General features: G+C 39.9%; 1 protein-coding gene across 4 annotated transcripts in view; it reads left to right on the forward strand.

The window, feature by feature from the left end:
- Nucleotides 1-25,097, forward strand: part of MARCHF3 (membrane associated ring-CH-type finger 3) — a 61,369-nt gene that overhangs the window by 1,612 nt on the left and 34,660 nt on the right. The window lies entirely within an intron of this gene.

Genomic DNA, 25,097 nt, shown 5'->3' on the forward strand with positions numbered 1-25,097 from the left:
TCTGTCAAAATGCGTGGTCTTGCAAGTAATGCCTGTTAAAACACGTCAGGGTAGCTGTGGCTGTTGTGGCACTTGTGTTGGCAGAGCCACTTTCTCCTTGAATTTGTATTTATTATCTTTCTCTGCAGCAGATGCTAAGAGATGCGTGTAGTTTCTGTAGTAGCAGAAACTTCACCCATATTTGAAAACACATCTAGCTAGCATGTTCTTTGCATCCCTGCAGGGTCTCTTGATACAAATTTTAGGGGGGCCTGGCTTCTGAATGATGTTCTGAGCGGATTCATCCTCAGACCACCATTGCCCAGATAACAATATTACCCTAAAGATAACTCCAGCTAGTTGGATCAGGCCCAGAAGAACCCCTGTGGGCATCCTTCCCTTAAAATAAAACAGGTTATAGAGCAATGAAAAGTACCTGTGAGCATCACAGAAGTGGTCACGGCAGATTTCTGCTGCCAGGAGGGTGTCCTGCTTTCCTTATGGAACCTGGCAGGAAGAAATTCTGCTGCTGCTGCTTGAAAACCACAGTCTGAAAGGGAGGGAAATTACTTGTGACACGGTGCAGGAAGGCTCATCACGAAATCAGATTGCTGGAAACCACCAAAGTGATAATGCGGGCACCTGTCAAGGGGCTCCTGCACTGCTCCTGTGCCATCCTGGCTGTGCCAGCCCCCTTGGTGATATGCTGAGGATAATTTTTAGTGTCCTTGCTGTGGTGCACCCCTCCACACAGCAAAGAATCCCATATCTCTCTTTCTGGTGATTACTGAACCTGTTTTCAGAGCAATACAAAGCAACGGGGAGGGAAAGAGAGTATCTGGCATCTCTCTCACTTTGCTCTCATTTAAGCTTCGCGCAAGGTAATGTAGACCAGAATTAATTTACTAATCCTAATTATACTTGTCTTGGAGATATTGATGATATTTTCAATTTCGAATTTATGCATCTGCAGCTTCATATTTTTTTTTTCCTCCACTGCAGCAACAAAGCCAGGAAAGCTCTTAAACACATGCCTATTTTAAGCCTGCCAGCAGTCCCTTTGACTTAATTCAGCTGAGTGGCCCAGGGCAATTGTTTGATATAAAATTCTCTCTTTCCTGATGGCAGCTGAAATTGTTGTGCTTTTTTTTCATGGTTTTGAGGGAAGAGGAGAAGGGGGGAGAAGGGAAGAAGTTGTTTATTCCTGAAGCCTTGCACATCTTGGCCAAGATCTTCTGGGTAAACCCTCAAAATGGGGATCCTTGCGTGTTAAAAATTCTGGTGTCTTGGTACTTGCTTTCACCCTGAAAAAAACCTTTGGGTTTTGTGTGACACTCATTCCAGACAGGAATTTAGAAGGCCTTTTTCATTCCCACAACACTTATTAATTATATATTATATATTAATTAGTATAATTATATTAATATAATTAATATAGTGATTCTATTAATATATTATATATTAAAATATATAATATATTAATTATATATTTTATTAATTATAATAAAACTGCTGCTAGATCTGCCTCAGACATGTCCGTTTCTAACCTGGAGTGTGTCCATGCCTTGGCACTTTACCATCCTTCCACACTTCCTTGTCTTCACCTTTTTTCTGCATTAAGCTCTTGCACTTTCCCTTTTTTCCCCACAGTTTGCCAGTATTTACCTCACATTTTTTCTTTCCTTGATAGCCTTCCCCTGCTAAAATGCAGCTGGCAGAACCAGTAGATTTGCCAGCATCTTCACTCTGCATTTTGTGTTTTCTCTGTTCCCTGTCAGCTTGGACACTCTGAGCAGCTCAGGACAAGGATTTCAGTCAGATTTTGGACGTCAGCATGGTGATCACAGAGATATTTCTTTGATTATGTCTCGGAGAGGTGTGCCATTGGAAAACTGTTGGGTTTATGTGGATTTATATGGGATCAGTTTGGGGGATAACTCATCACCCAGGTCTGGGAGGTACCAGGGGAAAGGAGGATCAGCACCAGGGTTATAAAGGGAATGTAGCAGTGACACTGATGAAATTTGACTAATATGGGCTGGATATCACCTCATAAATTCCTCATCTTTGGACCCTCCCTGGCTCTTGAACTGAAAGCTGCACCTTGCCATCCTTATTTTTTTTAATACATGGATGTTTTAAGGAATTCCCATCCAACAGCAGTGTATTTGTTATGCTCTGGTCTGAGAAATGATGATTACTAGCACACTTCTTTCCTAACAACCAGCCTCCTCTTGGAGTTGTCACTCAGTTTGATTTTTATGCCACAGATTAGCAATATCAGGCTAATTCCTGCTGGTGAAACCCAGTGCTTGACACCCTGGTATCTGAAAATACACAGAAAGGATGAGGGGGCTATTTATAAGACAGGCAAAAAGCTTGTAGCCTGTGTGAAGTGATGGAGAAAATGAGGCACTACTTGAAAGAAGTGATAGCAAAAGAGCCTGCAAATTACCTGTCTTTAAATTCAGTATTAAATTGAAGTTATTACAATGTGGTAATATGCATGAATATGTGTTAATATTTTGTCTCATTTGAAATGCTCTTCTGTTTGGTTTTTTTTTTGTAAATTAGCATTTGGTCCCCAGCATTGAAGCTACCTGTGTAAGGTGTCTGTATTAAATTTTAAATATTACCTCCATCAATTTTTACCAGTCTCCACTTATTAAATGTATTACGTATACGGTTTTTAAAATGTCATTTCCTAAGAGTTTCTGAGCCACCTTTAAGCAGGTGTAAAGCTGCTTTCACCTCATTTTGGAGGTTTTGGGCAGCAGTGGCAGGGGAGGTGCAGAGCTGTTACTAATTCACAGAGGATTTCCTTTCTCAGGTCACTTACAGGTCAAAGGTAGCAAAAAACACCAGAGATTTCGAGTGGGCTTTGATAATGATAAATAATAAGTATAACTTAAATATATGTTACATATATATATATATATAAACTTACAAAATATAAGTATTATAAATAATAAGATAAATAATCTGTATAACTCCAGCCAGTCTTCAGACAGGTAATTTTCTTTCAAACAGGTATTTAAAAGGAAGGGAGAGATATTTCTAAATTCTAGTGGCTGTGATTTAAAAGTATTAACACTTAACACAGTATTTTAGTCCTAGTGATTATTCAAAATGAGGTTTTATGTTTTCCTTTTGCTTTCCAGCCTTGCAAGTGACTTTTCCTTGTACTTCTGCCCCTTTTTGGATTGAATTCTGCTGTCTGCACCTCAGTGAGGAAATTTGCTCTCTTGCAGCCACTGCCAATGTAAATTCAAAGGGCAATTTCTGGAGAGTTTTGAACATTATGCCCACAATACTTTTTATCAGAAACACATAAGAACTGCAGTTCTGCTATCTCTGTGAGGATAATATTAGCAGAGTTCTCATCATCTTTGCACTGTCCTTACTGGAGTCTTAGCTTTGTGTTAAGAGCTCTTCTGGAGGCATTCCATAAAATTAAATGGAGATTAAAACTAATTGGTTTCTATGTTTTCTAAGCCACTGTAAAAACTTGAATAATAAGTTGAGGAAATTGTCTTTTTGAAAGGGTTTTTTTTTTTTTCTGCTGTTGAAAAATTTTATCACCAAGGAGTTACTTTCCTCTCCCATCCTATAAAACTTTTACTAATGGCAAAGAATCATTCATTATATGTCTTAAAAGAAAACTGTAAACAATAAGAGATAAGATTCAATGTGATTATTGAGCAAAATTTATATCCCCAAAGTCTCGGTGATGCAAAAGCAAATTGCAGGACAACCTCCAGTATCTCGTTTATTGCATTCTGCTGATGTTAGTCATGGTGAGTTTCTGGCTAGAAAGATGAAAAATGCAGTTTTCATATTTAATACCTGATATTTAAGCTTTGAAAATCCCACCAAAAAATGGAATGAGGAGGTGATTTAGTGGTATAAAATGGGACAGGAAATGTCACAGCCCTTAGAAGCCAAACCAGTGCATTTTGTGACCTTTGCTGCTGTCCTTTGGTGCCCATCTGAAATCCACTATGAATTTCTCTGCTTAGGAAGAACTTTTTCTTCAGTCATTCCCCATTGTCTGCAGAGGGCTCATTTCCATAGTGAGGAAAATTAGGAATGGATTTTTCTGCTGCTGACCAAATCTTTGCAGCAGGATCTTCACTGGACCTTCTCTGATTTTTGAGTCTCCTCATCTCTGCCTCTGTTTCCTTGTGGAGGGCATTCTCATCTGAAAATACATTTAGGGGGGATTAGCTGAGGCATGGGAGTCAAGACACTTTAGAAATGCATAGCATTATAATCTGAAATAATTCAGTGCCCCTGCTAGGAACAGGTTTTAATTTAATCTACTCATAATGAAAAGGGAGAAATACAGTGTCAAGGGGAAAAACACTTACATATAATCATGTGAAATGTAGGTAGCTACTTTTACTTAAATACCTAGGTTACCTTACATTCTGTTTTACTTAGTTAATCTTGGCTGTTAGGTGTCTGTTGCCCAATCCAAATATTTGGGTCCTGTTTAAATTGAATTTGATTACTTCAAGTAATTTGCCAGTGTTTTGTTTGCTCTCAGTGTTAGTCAGAGAACACACCAGTGGCTATTCAGATCATTTTTTCTCTAAGATTACAATTTTAAACGAATATTTTATGTGAATATTTTAAATGGAAATCATTGCTAAAAGGCATTTGTGTATTTAGTATCAGCAAAGGATTACAAACTGACCTGTGAGCCAGAAGGGGAGAGGCAGAGGTGCTTTCTCAGATCTGTGAGATCCTCAGCATTCTGCAGGAGAACCTTCAAGGCTTTATTGGAAGTGGAAAAAGAAACTGACTCAGTTTATCTTTGAAAATTGCAGCTATTAAAAAAAAAAAAAAGAAAAAGGGGTGGAAAATAAACGTGGTATTAATTTAAACAGAATTTTGAAGCTAAACAGAAATCTTTTCTGCATCCCAGCTGCTTACAGGAATACATTTACTAATGCCAGACTTAGACTGGCTCTGGTTACTGATGGGAACCATCTCCTCATGCTAATTTAGGTGGTTGAATAGATGCCCAGAAGCCTGGGGTTATTTAGCTAAAAGTAGGTTTGTAGTAGAGTTTTGAATGTGAATCTGTTATGAGAGAGACTCATCCTTCGCTTGCTGCAAGTCCTGAGCAGAAATAACCCAAACTCGGGGTACCCCATGCAGGGGACTGCTGCAGAAACCTCTAGAAACTTCTGGGCTCACATTTCCACATAAAATTCTTTGGATTGAGCACTTTCCCACTTCAGGCAATACACTTTAAATCAGCCTCTCAGGCCCTTTTGAAAAGAGCATTCGGGGGGGGGCATTTTTCTTGTCAGGGGACTTCCAGTGCCGTGGAAGGTTTTAGTGAAGTTTCAGATCCATAAGCTTCATTTTGTTATGGATCTGATCATGAGCTCTGTGGGCACGACCTGGAATTCCCTCCCTTTTCAAGGGAAGGAATGGATTTGGAAGCTATGGGTTTGTGTTCTGAATGTTGGAAGGAGTTTGAGGTCTGACTGTCCAAAATCCTCCTGAGAGGCTGCTGCAAACACATCTGTGGCTACCCAGCCAGTTTGTGCTGGGTCTGGCTGGGGTGGAGATAATTCCCTTTAGTGGAAGCCCATAAATTGCTGAGATTTTGGGTTTTCCTGGAGTGTATTGTCAAGGCTTTTGCTCTCTGTGCCTCCCCTGCCCTCTCAGAGAGCAGGTTGTAGGTTTTTGGGGGGTGACCTGTGCTGGCCAAAGGCTTTTCCACAGAATGTGTTGTCATGCCCAGCAATAAAACCTGGGGTAGGGGAAGGTGGATTGGGGGTTCTGCCCCACAGCTGGCTTAAAGCTTTAATTGGCCGTGATATTTATAAACACACATGAATAAATAAATACTGTTGTGAAGCTGTTACAACCCAGGCAGTCTGAAGCCTTTTAGAATTGATAATTTGTAAAAAGCTAGTATAGACAAAGAGCTGCACCGTATTTCACCCCTGCAATGGGATTTCATCCAACATTTTACTTTTTACCCAGTGATCAGGTTATGGCACCATGCATTTGCTGCCAGTCTCCACTGGGACCATCTCCATCATTCCTTTTGCTCCTCTCTGAAGCCCCTGCTCCAGATTAGCTTCATGTTTCACCTATTAAACTGCTGAGTCCTGTCCACAGAGCTGAGGGTCACCCTGGGAATGTGGGGGCAAAAACAAACCTTTGTTTTTTCTTTGCTGTGAGTGCCACCACTAAAGCTGAAACCTGCTTCTGTTCTGTTGAGTGAGGTAATGGATAACCAGCAGTGAATTTGAACGCTGCCCTACAGGCAATTAACTGCAGATTGCTCCAACCTTGTTTTTCCCACTGGCCACAGCAGTCCTTGACACTGATTTGTCACCTTCTCCCTGGATTCCTCCATGGAACCGAATTAAAATCCTCTCCCAAGTCCCACATAACTCTCTGCCTGCTGGACACCTCTGTTCTGCAGTGTGTTGTGCCCACGTGAATCATCTCTCTGACCACTCAGGCCTGCCTCATTTTGTCCTTTGAGTTCTCTTCTCACCGTCTCTGTGTTTTCATTCGTGCTGCCAAACGTGGGAAGCTGTTCATGGTGCTGTCACCTGAATTTTCTTGCTGGTGGAGTGGAGATGGACAAGGTGGATTCTGGAGGTCCCTTCCAACCAATCAGCCTTTCTGTGATTCCGCTTGGAAGAGCTGTCATCAACCCCTCACCCTGTAGTTTTCAGCATTAGATATATGTATTGGATAGATAGATATGTAATATATTAGATGTTACATATTAGATATGTATCATTAGAGCTGACAGTCCATTTCAGTTAAGCTCCAGCCCTATCTCATCATTAATTCCTGTAACACTACAAAAGGGGAATTATCTAGATGTGAGCACCATTTGCCTAAATAAGCTGTCACATTTCCCTCTAATTTACACCCTGATGCTTCATTGTGTTTGGATTACAAATGCCCTAGGCTGAGGAATTTACTTATTTTTCCTATTTGGAAAATATTTTGTCTATCAACGCAACCATTAAGAAATTAGCAGAAAATGACTTTTGGGTGCAGTGAAATTATCACTTCATGGCTCTGGCCTTCCACAGGCGTGTTACTGCAAGTCTGCACGTGGTGTCCATCTGTTCATGTGATTCTGGAGAGGCAAAATGAAACTTCAGCCCTAACTGAGGCTGAAGTTCTTCTGCACGTGCACTGCCACCCATCCTGCTGTCACCAAACAAGCTGCCCCAGACCAGGGGGGCATTTTGAGACTCTGCCTTCACCAAGCCCAAGAGGATTTCCAGCGCTGACAAAGGCTGACGTGCACTTTTGCAGGTGGTGGTTTGCTCCTTGCTCTCTGGATATTTGAAAAATTGCTGTGGTAAGGAGGACGTGGTAAATGTGTAAGTCCTACCTTAAAATTTTTGATAGCAAAAGTGGTGTGGTCTCATTTAATCTGAAAAAAAGAGGAATTATTTATCTATCTCAGAACTGCTGATTAGTCCCTCTAGTATTCAAGGTGTTTAAGCAACATAGAACAACAATACAAGCACAACAGTGCTTAGAAATACAGATTTGAAGGCTGTGCTGTTGACCTACCAAGGAGTCTGTGTTCAATAACTCTACTTCAGAAGGGTGGGGATACTTTAAATTTGTTCACCATGAGTCCATGAGGGAATTTACAGACTCATGGTGTCTGTAGGTGATCAGCTGTAAGGTGAATATTCTCTATCCTGTGCATATTCTGTAGAATATACAGATTAATCTGTAAATATGTGAACACAACTTTTTTTGGAAATTTATTTTCCTTCCTTTTTGAACTTAACAAGTAAAACAAATTCTGTCTTGGTGCTGCTTGTGACTAAATTAATTTTTTTTAAGGCAATCCTTATGAATAAAATCTTAGTAGTGGTGCTGGGATTTAACACATTTCTCAGTTGCAGGCATAAAGCTAAAGAAAACTTGAATTATCCCTTGGCTCTTGTTCGAACAGTGAATCCCAGACAGCTTCACCTTTGCCAGAGTGCAATCAGTGTTGCCAAGGAGCGTTCAAGGGTTTTCTGGGCATTTGTAAATTGGGCAGAGGAGAGTGATCTTTCATCTCACTTAGGCAGTTTGCAGTGGAGACATATATGAGAATTTCAGGAAAAAAAACCCAACCTTTTCAGCAGCACCATTGCATCTGTGGAAGGACCAGTTGAAGCCCAGAGTTAAAGATAAATTTGATTTATAAACGCAGCAACCACAAACTGCAATGCAAACATACCTCTGTGTCCTACCTCATTAAAGAAAAAAGCAGTTTTTGTCTGTTGTGTGATCCAGTTGGTCTATGAAGCAAAAGCTGAAATTCCTCCCTTTTCATGTTTTTTGGTTTTCTCTGCATCCTGCTGGAGCAGCCAGCAGAGAGTCTAACACCAGAGAAAACGTGGGGGATTAAAGCAGGAGACAAAGTCTTGAATGGAAACAGTCTTTCAGAAAACTGTAAATTATTACAGAAAGAGATCCTGTGAACAAACTGCTGTCTTCTTTAAGGAAAAGTTAAAATTCTGGCTCACTTTGATCATGCCCACGATTTGTTGTGGCTGTATAAATGTTTTCTGGGAATCAGCAGAAGCTTAGTGTTTCTCCAATAACTTGTGGTAAACATAAATATTCTCAACCTCTCTTCCTTCCTCTCTCAGTGGCAAATGAGTTTAACAGGACTGAATATAAATCTTTGCAAATCTCCTCCTTCACAGAGGTGTTTTTCCCTTTCTGTCCCTCTCTCAGCTCTGGAACTGCACCTTCCTTGTAGACGAGAGCTTTGGGTGGTTTCTGATGTTTTCTGGCTGAGTGAATCTCTGTGTGGTCACACAGAAAATGAAAACCCCTCAGTTTTCAGGCCAAACCAATAGTTTCATCCCCAAAAAAGGAATCTGAGGGGGCATGCACGGGCAGACAGGAATGGGAACATGGACTGTGCTCAGTGCAAGGTGGAAAACAAGGCTCTGCCTGGAGGTGCTTCGGGTTTGTGTGGCATTTGTTCCACAGCTGACCTTAATGTGCTCGCTTTTGGTTGTGCTGCTCAGAGCACACCTCAGGCTGCGTGGTGCTTTGAGAAAGTGGTGGAAAATTGCCCTACAGAACCCTGCTCTTCTGTAAACTCACCGACTTTTACACTTCACTTGTAGTGGATACTGCTGCCGTGGCCTCTGGAGAGAGAAAAGGGAAATTTGCCAGCCTATTCCTGCCACTGCAAGTGGGAGAAAGCCAGGCAGTACTTCCTTCCACCTCGGTTTTATTATTTGTAGGATGAATATGACTGCCTGAAAGTGATGGTTTTATATTTTAGTATGGGTCCACTTGGCTTAGAAAGGTTGTAGCAGCCTTGCATGCTACCCATAACTTCAGTAAAATGACAATAGCAGAATTTGTTTATCTGTGATGGTCAAACCCTTCAGGACATCTTCTGAAGCAGCATCAGACATGCTGTCTTCCTTCTGTTTGTAGATTATTACCCGTTTCAGCAGTGCTCATCAATCACTGGGTTTTCCTTAATGGTAGGGAATGAGTGATAGCCAAAGGCAGGAGTGATTTGTCTTTCCTTAGCTTTGCATTTCACTTCCCTGTGCTGAAGAAGTTACATAGTTCATTCTGTTCCAAGGTTGGCTCAGCCTTCTGCATGAAATGATTGTGATCAAAGCTTCACTTCAGAAAGGAGCTTGAAGAGGTCATTTGAAAAGGACAGAATAGCATTTCTTGGCTTTTAAACCTTGCCAGTCCTCAGTTCATTTTTTGTAGCTGCACAGATATATTCCCCCTTCCAGGAAAAGCTTTGAATTTTGTTTATTGGTTGCTTTGGTTTTGTTGTGGTTGGAGTTTTTTGGTTTTTGGGGTTTTTTTGCCTGCATTGTGTGTTGTGTTGTGCCATTGATGAGTAACTGCTGGTTGATTACCATTTCCCTGTCTTCATTTTCCCTCTGCCTTGGTTTGTCACCTTTCCCTTCTGCTTCCCCTTATCTCTTTCTTCTCTCCCATCCTTGGTGGCCGCCCCATCCACAAACCCTCAGGGCTTCCCAGCAGCAGGAGCCACCAGCACCTCTCAGTTCCAAATCCTGTAATTCCTGTTGTGATTCGTGTTGTGATTTGTGTTGGTAGCGCAATTTCTGGGACAAAAGGCCCTTTGCGCTGCATTTTCCATGCTGACAATGATCTTTTCCAGGTGAACATGGCACTCACCCACAGGGACATTCCAAAGCTGATGACCGAACCTTTTTTGCAGTGTGTGCTAGTGCCTCATCCCATCAGAAACACCAAAATCTATTTCATTAAACACTGGGGGAAATAATTGTCCTCTGCAGATGTCTGCTTCCAATAAACTCCATTTATGGATTTGGGGATCCTTTCCAGATGGATCAGTAGGAAGATAAAGCACATTGTCTACTTCATTTGATGTGGTCCTGGATCCACAAAGAATTCCCTATTCCATGTAAAACTCCAGCCACCTGCAGTTGGTTGGTTCTCTTAAATCCATTACCCAACTGTGAACAGCAAATGGAAATACTGGTTTATTATTTATCGCCTTTTCAAGGGCAGTACTTCCTCACTGCGTTTTGGACACAGATCAATGAAAATATGACTTTTTTAGGCAATGAACCAAGCCCTGGATTTCAACCTTTGTGTGCCCCTTGTCTCGTGCCGCTGTGGTGGTGCTGACTCCAGAACCCTCTGCCCTCACTTTCCTGCCCAAGCGGGTGTGACCAGAAGCCTTTGGGCTCCTACTTTCCTCTGGATTTGTGATTTATGGCCACTCAGTGCAAATTATTGAAGTATTTCGCAGATGACCAAAAGGGGAGGTTAAGAACACTCTTGAATTTCTGCCAGTCATTTGCAGGAGCAAGAATAAAACCCACAAATTCCTGGGCTTTGGGATAACCAGGAGTGTTTATGGGATGGTGGCTGGTTACACCTGATTGTGGATCTCTGGCTGGGAGTTTAATCCTGTTACTTCTGAAAGACATTTTTACACCCCATTAAAGATTTTCAAAGTGTCATGCAACAATATAGGGGTGTTTAAAACCGTGCACAAGCATGTTGTGCTCTTGCCAACAGCGTTTTCCTGGCCAGAATAATTTTTTTTTTCCTTCCCCAGTGTGTCACATTTTATAGCTTGGGTTCACTTTTTAAGGGCTCCTGGCAGGTCCCTAAACTCTGGGCTCCATCCAGGACAAGCAGCCAAAATTAAGCTGTGCCAAACCACAGCTACTGTGCTGTTGTTTTGTTCATTTTTGCACAAATTACAGTATTTAGCAAGCAGTCATTCCCTGACGTTTGCAGCAGTGGCTGAGTTTCTCAGTGTCTTATTATTAAATAAAAAATAATGAAATTAGTCATAAAAAGTCATGAAAAGCCTGAAGCAGGGTCTTGGGACTTAGTACTACACATAACTTAGATATGATCTGAGCTGGAATCTACTCTGTTAATTTGGGGTTTTTTATGCTTTTTTAAGGGAAAACTTTGGGGTTCTTTTTAATTTTTTTTTTTTAACTAGTTACCTTTTAACAGCTCATGTTTCTTGTGTTTGAGAAGACTCATTAGCCCAATTTTCTCCCAGCACTCCAGGATGTCACCACAAACTGTGTGTGTACACATATGGACACACACAACACACAGATATTTATATTTAAGACAGACATTAAAACACTTGAAGCTGATTTACAGGATGTCTTCAGAGTATTGGGGGAAAAAAAAACCAAACACATTAAAACCCCCACATTTTCAGATTATTGAAAAAGACATTCAGCCTTCTCTGGGGGTTGGGGTGGAGGGTGAGGGAAGCAGCTGGGTGGGAGATAGCAGCAGCTTTTTAGTACATGCTACCAAAAATAAATTAGGATTTTCCTTACACAGAGACACAGTGCTTAAAAGAGAAATAAACCCGTGCAATTTTGTGTCTCCTCAAGTTCTCTGCCTGGAAATATTTTGACTAAACCTTTGGGGTGCAGATGTGGTGTTTCAATCTCCTCTTCTGCTTTTTCTTCTTGCTCGAGGGTTCATTGGAATATACATAAATTGGAGTGGGAGTTTGGTCAGGCTCTGCCTACAAGAAAAGAGCAGAGTCTTTCACAGAGCTCTCTGTGCCCTTTATTTCCTATTAGAAGCCAGTTAGATTTAACAAACCCACACCCAGTGTTTTAAATATTTCATCTCTTCCTTGTTTCATCTCTTGCTTTAAAATATTACAGTCAAAATAGAGGGTTTTTTTTTTTAGTCTGATGAGGTCTGACAGAGAAGTCAAATCTCTTATATTCCTAAATATTATATCTATTATCTTCCTAAAAGCAGAGAGAAATACTTTCAGGGTGATAAAGCTGTGTCTTTATGTGAAAAGTGAGACTGAGAGCACCAAGACATTTTCCTGTCATTTGTGGATCTTTTTAATGGGCAAAAATCCATATTGGCAGCCTTGTGTGTCAGCCCTAAGCCTGTGTAATTTCAATCTTGCCTGAACTCTGTTTCCCTTGGAAGAATTACCATTTCTCATCACTGTGAAAAGGAACAGAGTCTTTCAGTGCTGTTAAAAAAACTTTCTGACTTTCCCAGGCAGCTTCTGAAACAGGAAAGTAAAGGTTGTGTGTGTAATTTAACTTTTCAACACACAAATATTTGCCAGATTATTTGCTTTCTGTGTTTGCAGAGGCTGCTCCTCTTGTGTGATAAGGTCAGGCAGCCTCTGTGCCCAGCTCATTCCTCCCCAGCCCCTCTGTAAGACATTAACTCAGCAACAATGAATGAAGAGGTTTAATTTTTTTTTTATTTATTTATTTTTTACCCTAGGAAGTGTTTCCTCCTAGCTGGAGGCTCATGCGAAAGAGATTTCTGCAGAATAATAATAATAAAAAAAAAAAATAATGCATACAGTGAAAATCCAGTGTCCTGCTCTTTTCCCAGAGGGTTGGGAAAGTGACTTAGCTTCACAAACATTTGCAAACCTCTGTTTTCTCATTAGTTTTGTCCTTGGACCTCCCTAATTTTTAGATGCCACTAATTGCAGGCCTTCTGTGTACAGCTTGTACAGATGCAGGAGGAGAGAGCAGCTGAGTGAAGAGGGGAAAGAGAATTTACCCAGCAAAAAGGAGTTTTAGCACAGGGGAACAAGGCTTAAGGCTGAGATGCAGGAGTTGAAGGGAGAAGAGAGCACAAAAGGTGTGTACATCTGAAAGAAAAGGATTAAACACAATGAATTCCACTGAGGAAAAGGCACTGCAAACTCAAACAAAATTTAAATTTAAAAAAAAAAAAAAGAGAAAAAAACCCAAAACCAAAAAACCCCAGCAGTCACAGTATAAATTACTTATCTCTTTCTTATTTCGAGGAAGAAGTGATTTGATCTGCATGCTTCCGAAGGAAGTTTTAAACCTGAAATTCTTTCACGGGTTTTTGACTGTTAAATGCAGAGCAGGGCCAGTGCTGATGGGAAGGGCAGCAGGGGCTGCTCCAGCTGAGGTAATTTTACAGCAGGTTGGAACAGGGGTCATGAGCCCACAAGTCATCCACTGGCCCCAGTGCCAGCTAATCCTCAGTGTTTTACTGTTGAGAACAATTTTGGTTGGTTTTAAGTCCTTTCCCCTTACCAGATGCTGGCCTGTCAAAATCAGGGAAGATAAAGCTGTGCCTGCTTAGCATGCTTAAAAATAAAACCACAAACCTTTTTTTACTTCATAGCTGGGATTTTTTCTGCCCTTTTTAAAGAAGGAGAAAGAACAGAGAGACAGAAATGAGGATTATAGCTTGTTTTATGGCATAGCCTTCTCATAAGAAGGTATAACATCCTGTTCACTTACCTTCTGTACATTTTTTAAAATTAAATAGCCATCTCAGAGAAAGCCATTGCTGGTGAGTAGCTTTTTCAATTCTTGGCAGTGGGTAGGAAATTTATAAGTGTGCTATACCTGCTCTAGTCCTCAAGAGAGACTGTGGCATGTAAAAATTTCTGTCTAAATTACAAATTAAAAATAATATGAAAATTTAAAAACTGCTATTAAGAAAAAGTCTTTGTCCCATACCAGTCACCACTCACTGTTTTGTGTGATTTTTTTTTTGTTTTTTGGTGGTTTTTTTGTTTTTTGTTTTTTGTTTTGTTAAGTGACCTGGCAAAGTGACTTTTCTGGTAAAATTGCCATATTTCCCCTCACCATTCACCATATCCTGTGTGTTTAAAAACATAATTCTCTGGATGTTATGCTGCCATGTGTGTTCAGGTGAACTGCATGCTCCAGGAAGTCTCTCTGTCTGCTGTCATGCATGTTCTGTGGCCTCAGTTAAAAGAATAATAAAATAATTAAAAAATAAAAAAATAATAAAAATAAAATAGGAATAATATTATTAATAATAAGAAGAATAATAAAGGAGCCAAATGGCTTCACATTTCTTTTAATTTCATATCTTGGAGCTGACATGCAGCCCTTTGTGCGGCATGCAAATGGCATCAGAGATCCCCTTGCTTGCTGCTTCAGAAACAGAGAAGGCAAACATAAACAGGAGGGCATCACAGGTTGTGAGGCTTTGGGGGTGAATTATGGACAGGTAAAAAAACCCAAAACGCTGGGAAACAAAGCAGAGAGGACCAGTTTTAATTTGCTTTTGGACTGTCTAGCATGGCTTGCTCTGTTGGCGTGGTGTGACGCGCACAGTTCTGGTGTCATATTTTGGGTGTGTGATGACTGTGCAAAACACCCAGTGGTGGAAGGGCTTTATTTTTTTTTTGTTGTTGTTTTAATTTTTAATTTATTTTTTTTCCTCTTGTTATTCTGTTTCTTGGTAGGAAGGAAACTAACCCATCTCTGCAGAAAGTGCTGTCAGAGATGCACTTACTCTCCAGGACAGAGAATGCCCCGTTTGCCTTTGGCCTTTTAATAGCACTCCTTCAGGCCATGCAGTTTCCTTAATGGAGCCACGTGCCTGATCCTTTTAGCTGAAAGAAACATTTCAGCATTAATGACTAAGAAAGGGGTTGGAGAGAGGGAGAGAGGACCTCAGGAACACTGTGGGAGGCAGCTGTACATGCAAAGGTGGTTGTGGCTCTGCTGAAAGGATGGGAAGTCTGTAAGGATGGAAAAGGAACACAAGATTTTACAGAATTTAATGAAATGCAATGAGATTGTATTGCATAAAAGGAACTTGTGCTCCTTTTGCCATATGTGTGGGGTCTTATTTGATTGATTTATTTTTAATGCGAGCACAAAGTAGAATAAAGAGGAATGGAAGTGCTCAGCTCTGTCAGTTCTGTCCTTCCATGGTCACCTTTTAAACTATTTTTAACAATTTTTAACCACTTTTAACCATTGAGCTGTTAATGTATCTGTGAGCTAGAAGTGGTAGGAAAAATTCACATAGCAGTCAGCTCTTTCAAAATCCTGAGGTTTTTTTTTGAAGAGTGACGCATTTTACAATTAATTTGTTTTTCTCCAATTGAATACCCCTGTGTAGAAAAGTTTGGATGATGCACATGCAAAATTGGGCATTGCAGAGGTTTCATGGGTGCATTTCCCCAAGTTTTTAAAGGGGTTAATTTACGAAGCATTGTGGAGAAATTTAAAAAATAAAAAAAAAAAAAAGTTATCTGTTTGCTTTGGAAGTGCCATCCAAAGGTGCACAGGGAGCTGGAGCACTAGAATTGTCATTCTGGATTTGGAGGAGAGGAAGGAAAATATATCCAGGGAAATGAAGCCTGCTTCTTCAATTTTCTCTGCACACCTTGGTTTTCAGATGTTGATGTTTGTGACTGTGGTTTGGAGAGGAAAGGATTTGTACACAGGGTTTGTATTTTTGTTCTTCTAAAACTTCCCCATATCAAAGAAAATTGCTTTCACACAGTCTGCTAAGATATGTGGGAGAGAACAGGAATATGTTTCTGGGAGTGGAAAATGCTCCTTTTTTAGGCACGCTAAGCTTTGAAATCTTCTTGTGAAGTTTTCCTGCCAGGTGTGACAAAATAACGTGAAAGTAGCTATAGTAGCTTTAAAAGTCAGAAATCACAGTTACTGATAACTGCGCAACATTTCAGATGTGGTTTTGAAACTTGGAGTTGAAGACCAGGTACATAAATCATAGGGGATGGATAACCTGCAGCACGTTTGGATATATCATCTAATTATTGTGTTTTGAAGATATTTAATCTAGTTATTGTGTTTTAAAGCTTCCTGAAGCTTTTCTCCCATAAGAAATCGGGAGAAAAGTTAGGAGAAGATGGGTTTGAATTTTGTACCGTGAACAGCTATATGTGTGTTCATGACAGAAATAGAACTCTTTATTTGTCCCCAAAATCTCAAGAAAACAAGACTGGGGGCATGTGGGGCGTCTTCAAAGTTGTAGAAAACTAAATGAAGTGTTTGTGCAGTGCCAGTGTGAATGACTGGCTAAAGATGCAAACTCAGTGGTTCTGAATATGTTTGGGATGGCCATAAAAGTCTCAGAAATGCGTTGTACTCGGTTTTGGTAAATAATTAAGCGCATGTTGTGGGACTGAAGCACTAAAAGCTCTGTGTGAGTGCTTGGAACTCAACTGGTGGGGGCAGCAGCCCTTGGAAGGCAGCCCCTGTCCACAGGGATTTCTCAAGCAGCTTGGCTATGTTTAGCCAGAAAAATCTCCCTAAACAAATAATCTTTTGATTTTCACTGCCATGAGTTTATAGAGAAGCTGCTTATCGGGGCAAGGAACAATCAAATGGGCTGTGAGCACCTGGTGCTTTCTTTTGCATCAGACACCTGAATGCCCTCCTGCTTCTGCAGAACTGAGTCCTGGTAAAGCAAAACATTCCTAGAGAGGGGCACTGAAAAGCTTAAAGTAATTTCTGCCTTTCACCTAAGCTGTGGCTCATTCTGCCCATAGATGCTGATGCTGTTCTGGAGCTGTGTTGTAATTCCCAAGCCAGCCTGGATGTAATGGAACTGCATGCCAGCTTTTCTTGTGTGAAAAATGCCAGTCACTTGTTTTTTAAAATTTTAAAAGTTTAATAGTAATAAAATGATTATAAAAATAGTAATACAATTAGATTAATAATAATTTGGAGAGTTTGGATTAGGACAATATGAGACAATAAAGACAAAGAGTTACAGACGTCCAGGTACCTTTTTCTGGGCAACATAAGCCTGAAAAAGGACCCACGTTAACAGAAGATTAACCCTTAAAAACAACAGCCTGTTGCATGTTCATACACCTCATACATGATGCATAAATTCCATTCAAACACAGGATTCTGTCTGGTCATCAGCAACTTCTTCCTCTGAATCCTAAGGTGTCTTCATGGCTGAGTGAGGCAGGAAGAAGTTCATTTCTTCTGATAAGGGAGCAATAAATTCTCTTTCACTGAAAGATTCAGGTGTCCTGTGGCTGCTGTCTCAGCACGAGCCCTTTCTGTTTTAAAAAAAGTATTTTACATAGCATAGTTTCCATTTTAACATTTTGTTATAACCTGAAACTATATTTAACACACTACTCCAGAAATTTAACACAGCATAACTTTCTAACACAACACACATAACATCCATTTTAATATTTGCGAAAAGCCAGTCAGAAAACACGCATTTTTCACATCTTGCATTAAAGCTTTGACAGGAAAAGGGTGTCCAGCTGAGCCAGAGATCTGCCCCCACAGCCTCATGCTGAAGTCACTTTGAGCTTGCCGGGCTGATGCATCTCGTGGAAGCCTCTTTTCCATCTGCTGGTCTGATGGTGCATGAAGCTACAACAAAAAATTAATTCCCAGAGCCTTGAGATGTTGCCCCTCCTGCCTGGGGCATCGTGAGTGGCTGGGTGAATTTTGGGGCAGCCAGCAGCTGCACGGATTTTACTCACAGCCACCTTTACTTTACCCACAGGCAATTTTGGTCTCAACACACCCCAAATTCCACTGAAGCTCCTTGTACACATTGAAAGCCTCCCAGAATAGGAGGAAGTAAACTCCTTGAAAAGATATAGTACTTCTTAATAAGATGACCACGAAGGTGCAAGTCTTACCACCAGTGGAATAAATCCTATTGCTCCTTATCAGGTATAAAAGGAAAATATGTGATCAGTTATAGCCCAACTGCTTTTTCTGCATTTTTAAGCATGCAGACAGGCATGCAAACCCAAAATGCTTCATGGTTTCATAAAACCTAGCACAAAATAATTCCAGGAAAGTCTTCTAAAATTGAAATCAATTAGAAACTTGGTGAAACAGTCACGTCTCCAACTCTCCAGATTATCCCAATTTTCCCAGAAAAGCCAACCATCTAAAAAAAAAAAATAGCATTAACATAGGCATCACTTCAACGTGACCAAAACTCATAGTTTTGCATCACGTTTTTCCTCACAATTTAACTGTAAGTGCTTTTCAGAAGAACTGAAAGTGAAGCATGACACTCAGTTTGGGAAAACTGGAAAAAAAAAAAGAAAAATTGAAAAACTGGTTTTCTTGCTCTTCTCCTCATTTAGCTGGAGCACAATGTTAATTTCCACCAAGTGAGGCACAAGGCCCTGGGGGTGGCTGTGTTGTACAGAGAGGTCCAAAAAATCCCCGTGGCCGTGGTGAAGTCCCACCTGCAGCTCATTGCACTCAGCAGCCCTAAAAATGATGAAGCTTGGACAGCTTGGACAGTGTGTGCTGGTCCCCAGAAATGAGTAAAAGATTGTGTCAGCTGATGGGCAAATGCTAAATTTCATGGGAGGGACCCAGCCTTTTCCCCCTGTAAATGGTTTTCTCTGTGGTTGCATGGCCAAGGAGCTCCCTGATGATAATGATGAGTGGCTGAGGTGCCCTCTCAGTCTCACTCAGAATAGAGGTTTTTGTTTTTCACAGCAGCATTATCTAAAAAAGCCCCACAATACAGACAATAAGAGGTTTCATGGATCTGGGGTTTATCCTTTGGAGTAATTAACAGCTCGCTGGACTGAGGATTTCATCCTCTGTTCTTTGTGGAAAAATAATAAAATTGGTAATAGTTGCCATTCATTTTTATTTAATGGAGTGGTGGGTTTTTTTTTTTTCATTAGCAGAATAAGGAAATTAACAATCTTGTTAATGTGTTCTGCTCTAAGAAGCTGGTTGTCTTTGCAACGCTGTTCTGCCAAGGACAAAGGAACGGGAAATAACTTTGGATAATGTAGTCTATAAATTATTTTCACCTGAAGAGTTAGTGTATTCCTGTGCTGAGCAGATCCTGGAAAAATGAATGTTAATTAACGGACTGGTAGACATTTGTTTCAAAGGAAAAAAATTAGGAGTAGGGGAAAAAATGTTATTAAGAGAGAACAGAGATATCATCTTCTTTTAATTATTCAACAGTATTTTGTAGGGATGAATCATTGCTGGCGCTGGTAAAGCAGAGACAAAATATTTAGTCTAACACTGTAAAAAAAAAAAAAACCCTCTAGAAGCTCAAGAGAGATCTTGGATGCTTTTCCTTTGATTTGTGCAGATCTTTACTGAGTTTTATTTTGTGGGAATCACACAGAACCACAGAATCAATTAGGATGGAAAAGAGCTCTGAGTCCAACCTGTGAACCAGAGCAGAGCACTGGTGCCAAGTCATTCCTTAAACCCCTGCAGGGACTGAGACTCCACCACCTCCCTTCCAATGACCAATCACCAATCAATTTCCAATCAATTTCACCAGTCACCAATCAATTTCCAATCAATTTCACCAGTCATCAACCAACTTCTTCACTTGTGTGAAGAAATTCCTCCTCTAGTCCCACCTCAACCTCCCCTGCTGCAGTTTGGACTAAGAGAAAGTGGAGTGCGATTTTTTTTTTTTAACCTCTTTAACTTTTTCTTTTAAATATTGAATGAATCTGGTTCTGCTTGTAACACAAAACTGCTGAATTTTGAGGGCGAAATTTCCTTTTCTAACTGTTATGGCTTCACATAGAGAAGCACATTGGCTTGGATAGAGCACACTGACTGGGACTCTTTTACTCCCACTCAGTTTTACTGATTTTTTTTAATGTTGGGTGTTCCGTGGGGGGATGTGGAGACATCTCATGCCCTGGAGGCAGAATCTGCAAGACTGGGGGTTGCTAAAATGAGGGAAAATAGTGAAAGCCATGGAATGAATCTGTGGTTCATGAAGCTTGCCAGAGGACCTTGACAAACTGCTGCTCAAATGTTGGGTGTCTTTTCAGAAGGAATAATTAAAAAAAAGGTAGAAGCCATGCTTTTCTTCCTGGTATAAAGCAGCAGTGGAGATGGCTGCTTGAAATTTAGAGTAAAACCCTGCTAGATAGAGATGTTTTTTAATTATTTATTTGTTTATATATTTGTTTGTTTATTTATTATATTAGTAAATAAAAATAATATAATAAATATTATATTATATTATATTATATTATATTATATTATATTATATTATATTATATTATATTATATTATATTATATTATATTTTATTATATTATATTATATTATATTATATTATATTATATTATATTATATTATATTATATTATATTATATTATATTATATTATATTATATTATATTATAAATATAACAATAATATATATAATTTATTATATATAATATATAATATTATAACAATAATATTATAGATAATTTCTTATACATAATATAAGAAAATTAATAATATTTTATATAATAAATATATTATATATATAATAGATATATATTATATATAGTAATTATATAATAAATTAGTTTTATATATAACAATATATAATAAATACAATAAATAATTTATTTATAATATTATAAAATAAACAACAGCAACAACAACTATTATTATTATTATTATTATTATTATTATTATTATTATTATTATTATTATTATTATTATTATTATTATTATTATTAATGTGGCTTTTTATTACTCTGTCACACTTATATTGGGCAGCCTAAACATTACAGCAAGTGTTGTAAGTATATAGTTGTACTAAGCAAGCATTAAAAATTTAACGCAGAAAACTTGCAAAGGCGTGTCTGTGCTAAAACACACAGGGAAAAAAAAATAAACCCAAAACAACAATAGCAAAAGAAATCTCTCTTTCTGGCTTGATGATGACAGTCATGATGAATAGGCGAATTTTGCAGAAGGTTAACCAAAGGATACAGGCAACTGGCATAAAGCTTTTATTGACTGTGATATTTATTGGGATGTGACAGTAAACACAAATTAATAAATACTGTTGTGGAGCTGTTACAACCCAGGCAGTGTGAAGCTTTTTAGAACTGGCGCTTTATAAAAAGCTGGTGTGGAAAGAAATTGGCCATATTTCACCCCCGCAGTGGGATTTCACCCCGCGTTTTAACTTTTACCCAATGATCAGGTTGTGGCACAATGACAGTGGCTGCCTAATTCCATAATTCCCTTTTCCTCTCTCTGAACCCCCTGCTCCAGGTGAGCTTCGTGTTTCCCCTATTGAACTGCTGGGTGAGCAGCTCAGGGTCACCCTGGTCACTCCTGGGGGTGAGGCCCGGGAGGTTGGTGCTGCTGCAGAGCTGCAGTTGTGCAGCTTTGCTGCATTTCATCATTTTTGTGGGCCTGGGATTCCTGCAGGTTGGTGTGGAATTCAGAGAGGTTTAAGGCTGCGCGCTCAGAATGGTGGCTGCTGCTTTGGGGTGAGGTGCTGACCCCATAACCTGGTGTTTTACTGGTGATTAACCCTTCCATGAAGTCAGAAATAGAAGAAGAAATAATCCAAGATGTTTAGATTGCAGGTGAAGTGTAATTTTTTTTTGTTTTTTGGGTTTTTTGTTTTTTTTTTTTTATTTGTATGTTTGGTTGGTTTTGTTTTGTTTGTTTTTTTGGTGTTTTTTTGGCTTTTTTTGTTTGGTTTGTTTTGGTTTGGGTTTTTTTTTGGTTTTTTGCGGGTTTTTTGTTTATGTTTTTTGTTTTTGTTTTGGTTTTTTTTGTTTGTTTTGGGTTTTTTGGTTGTTGCTTCTGGAGTTTTTTTGTGTGGTTTTATTTTGGTCTGTTTTTTTGGGGTTTTTTCCTTACTTGTTTTGTTTTTTTGGGGGGTTTTTTTGTATGTTTTTTGTTTGGTTGGTTGGTTTGGGTTTTGATTTTGGGGGATTTTTGGGGGGTTTTTTGTGGTGTTTTTGTGTTTATTTTGGGGTTTTTTGGTTTTTTTTTTTTGGTTGGTTGGTTGGTATTTTTTGTTTGTTTGTTTGGTGTTTTTTGTTTGTTTTGTTTCTTTTGTTTGGGTTTTGGGGGGGGGAGCGGGGGGTTGGGGTTTTTTTGGGGTTTTTTTGGTCATCAAGTCTGGGCTCTGGTGCCCCAGTTCTCATTGTAATCACTGCTTTACCTCAAAGTGGGAGAGCATGAGAAGCATGAGGCAGGGTCAGGGTCTGCAACCCTTTCTTACCCACCTGTTTTTTCCTACCTCTGTGTGAGCTGGGTGCTTTACAAGCATCACTGGGCCGAGCACTGGGGAGATTATTTTTCTCCAAACTAGCTTATGGTCGAGGTAATTGGTTTTCCGAGGGCTTAAAAAATAAAAATTGTAAATCTGACACGAGGACAGTGTTGGTTCTTTGCTTATCTGCTCTAGGCTGTTTGTGAGAAGCATCAAATGCATTTATCTCTAAAATGCTTGGAAATAAAACCGTGTAGCATTTCATGGCTGTAGCTGGAACATAAAGGCCTTGTTCAAGCCCTTGGTATCTCCGCATGAGGACAGGTTTACACCTTCATCTTCTGGGATTTTTTGCCCCCATTTTAGTCCTTAAGGTCTCTATGAAACAGAATGAAATACCTCCTGTGGATGCCACTGGATGCCACCTTATGTTCTGTAACATAAAGTTATGAACTTTATATTTCAGAAATCCTCAGGCTGCTCCTTCCTGAGGTACCGAACCATGTCTGAGGGGGCTGGTGCAGCAGAGGGATTCACATGGGAGCATCAATAACACTGTTTAACCTTTGTTTTCAGGGAACAGTCCCTGAAGACCATCAGGAGCAGGAAACTGAATCCCACCTCTCTTTTCTCCTCCTCTCAAATTGCAGCTCCACTTTTTCACAGCTGCTGGAAGTTGTGGTTTCTCTGACTTAGTGCCAGGACTGGCAGGGAGATGAATGTGGGAGCTCTAACCTGCCCATTCCTGCCCTCCTACTTGTGCCAGAGCCTTCCAATCCATGCAGCCTAAAAAGGATAGTTTCCCCCTTGCAGCATCTTATTTTAAATTTAGACGTGTTCTGAAGCCCAGGAGATCAAAGTATCCTCAGCAGCACGAGAGGAACTCATCCCTGATGGAGCCCTTAAAGCCAGCTCCTTGCCTGTAAGCTGATTTCATTGGGCAGCAGTGGTTGGTGGCTCAGTTTCTGTAACTTCAGGGTTCTGTGACAATCCTGATGTTAAGAACACGTCTTGGGCTGGCAGGAATTGGCAGCTGCCAGGCTGGTTTGGGCTCTCAGCTGTGACACACAACTCAGAGTTGATTTCTAGCTGCTGTTGGACTGCCTGCCATCCAGTTTGTGCTGTTTGACACTGCCAGGGGCTTATAAAGGCTGAAAAAACTGCAATGGGGAAGAGCAACTGAGAGTACTTCACTGGACATTGCTGCTGTAATCAGGTTCTGCTGCCACTGAGGTTTAGAAAATAGAGACAAGTCTCTCAGTTTGAAATATTTCATACATGTACAGGTTGCTTGTGCTGGCTGGCTCTCAACCCACTCGAACAGACTCCAGACAGAGTTTGATTTAAAAGCTTCTATCAACTAAATCAAATTAAATAATGAAATGTCAGATGGGAAAATGAAGAAATGAGAGTGACTACAGCTCAGTTTCCCCCGTGTTTTGTATAAATCTGTGTTAAAGCCACAAGGGCAATTCCATCCCTGCTCACTTGGGCTGTGGCTGCCAGACCTTCACCCTTTGCCTGTTCACACTTTGATGAGGAGCACAACCTGCCCAGGGGTGTGCAAACATGGCTTTTTTGTCTGTCCTCTCTGAAGGCTCAAAAGGCAATGAATCCGTTGCCACCTCCCACTTGGGCACAAAAAACTCCACCCCCAAAATCCAAGAGAAATTTTTTACCACCTGGACTCCATCACCTCCTCCAGTTCTGGCCTGTTGCAATTAATTGCCTTTGTTGATCATGAGGCTTCTGTTGTTTTACTTTTGACAAAAGACAAGTGTGCTCTGGCCTGGGCCAATGTTGTTGAGTATTTTGGGGCTGAGGCAGTGAATTTCCTGTCTCTGTTTTGCTTATTTCAGTCCTGCTTGTTAGCTGAGAGCTGATGGCTCTGTGAGACAGATAGTCCGAGTTTCTGGAAACACTTGGTCACAAATTCCTATCCATAATTAATTTATCCTCTATCTGTATCAGCAGCCAGGAGTGTAATGTGCTTGAAACAGGTAATGACTGCCAGAAAGGACAGATGTCACAAATATTGGAAGCAAATAAGTGCAGTTATTATATATATGGACTGTTCAGCTTTGGAAATGAGCTGCACTGAGGAGGGGTTTGAACAAGGCTTTGGCTTACTTTAAACTAATTTTTTGTCACTCTTTTAACTCACTGTTCTTCATTAGGGCTACAAATTTGTTGTATGCCTGGAGGATGTTACATAGGCAAGAGTATTAAGATATATTTTATAGAAATATGAGATATCAGGGATTCACTCTGCTCCCACTGTAGCTATGGTAGGAGATAAACCAGGAGTTAGAAAGGAAGAAGAGCCTTTGGAGGATGTCAGCTTCCTCAGAAAAACACTGGGGATTCATTTGATGGAAAAAATGAACAAAATTTAGGACTAGTATGACTAGCTGAGAACAATGCCCAGATGGCATGGGAAATGTAATTAACCTCTGGCAAATGCAGCAGTTCTCAAAATGATGATGCAGAAATTCACTAAGATTCACTAGTTTATTAAGATGTTTGTACATAAAGAGATCAGTTTTTCAACTTCAGCATCCATGTTGTTATGAAATACTTGTGGAGGTATTCTAATAATTTTTAATTAAAGAGCCAGAAACACCCACTTAAAATCTCACTAGTCAATGGCAAGGAAGATAAAAGGGATGGAGATAGCATAACATAAAACAAAAAAATGATTGAATCTTACTTATCCAATTTGCAGGGTGAAAAATTATGTTTCCAGCAATGGGCAAAAGCTGGGAGACCTGGTACTTAATGAGGAAATTTGTTTCAGTGTTTTTCTCTA

The sequence above is a fragment of the Molothrus aeneus genome, chromosome Z (genome assembly GCF_037042795.1).
Source record: "Molothrus aeneus isolate 106 chromosome Z, BPBGC_Maene_1.0, whole genome shotgun sequence".
Lineage (NCBI taxonomy): Eukaryota > Metazoa > Chordata > Aves > Passeriformes > Icteridae > Molothrus > Molothrus aeneus.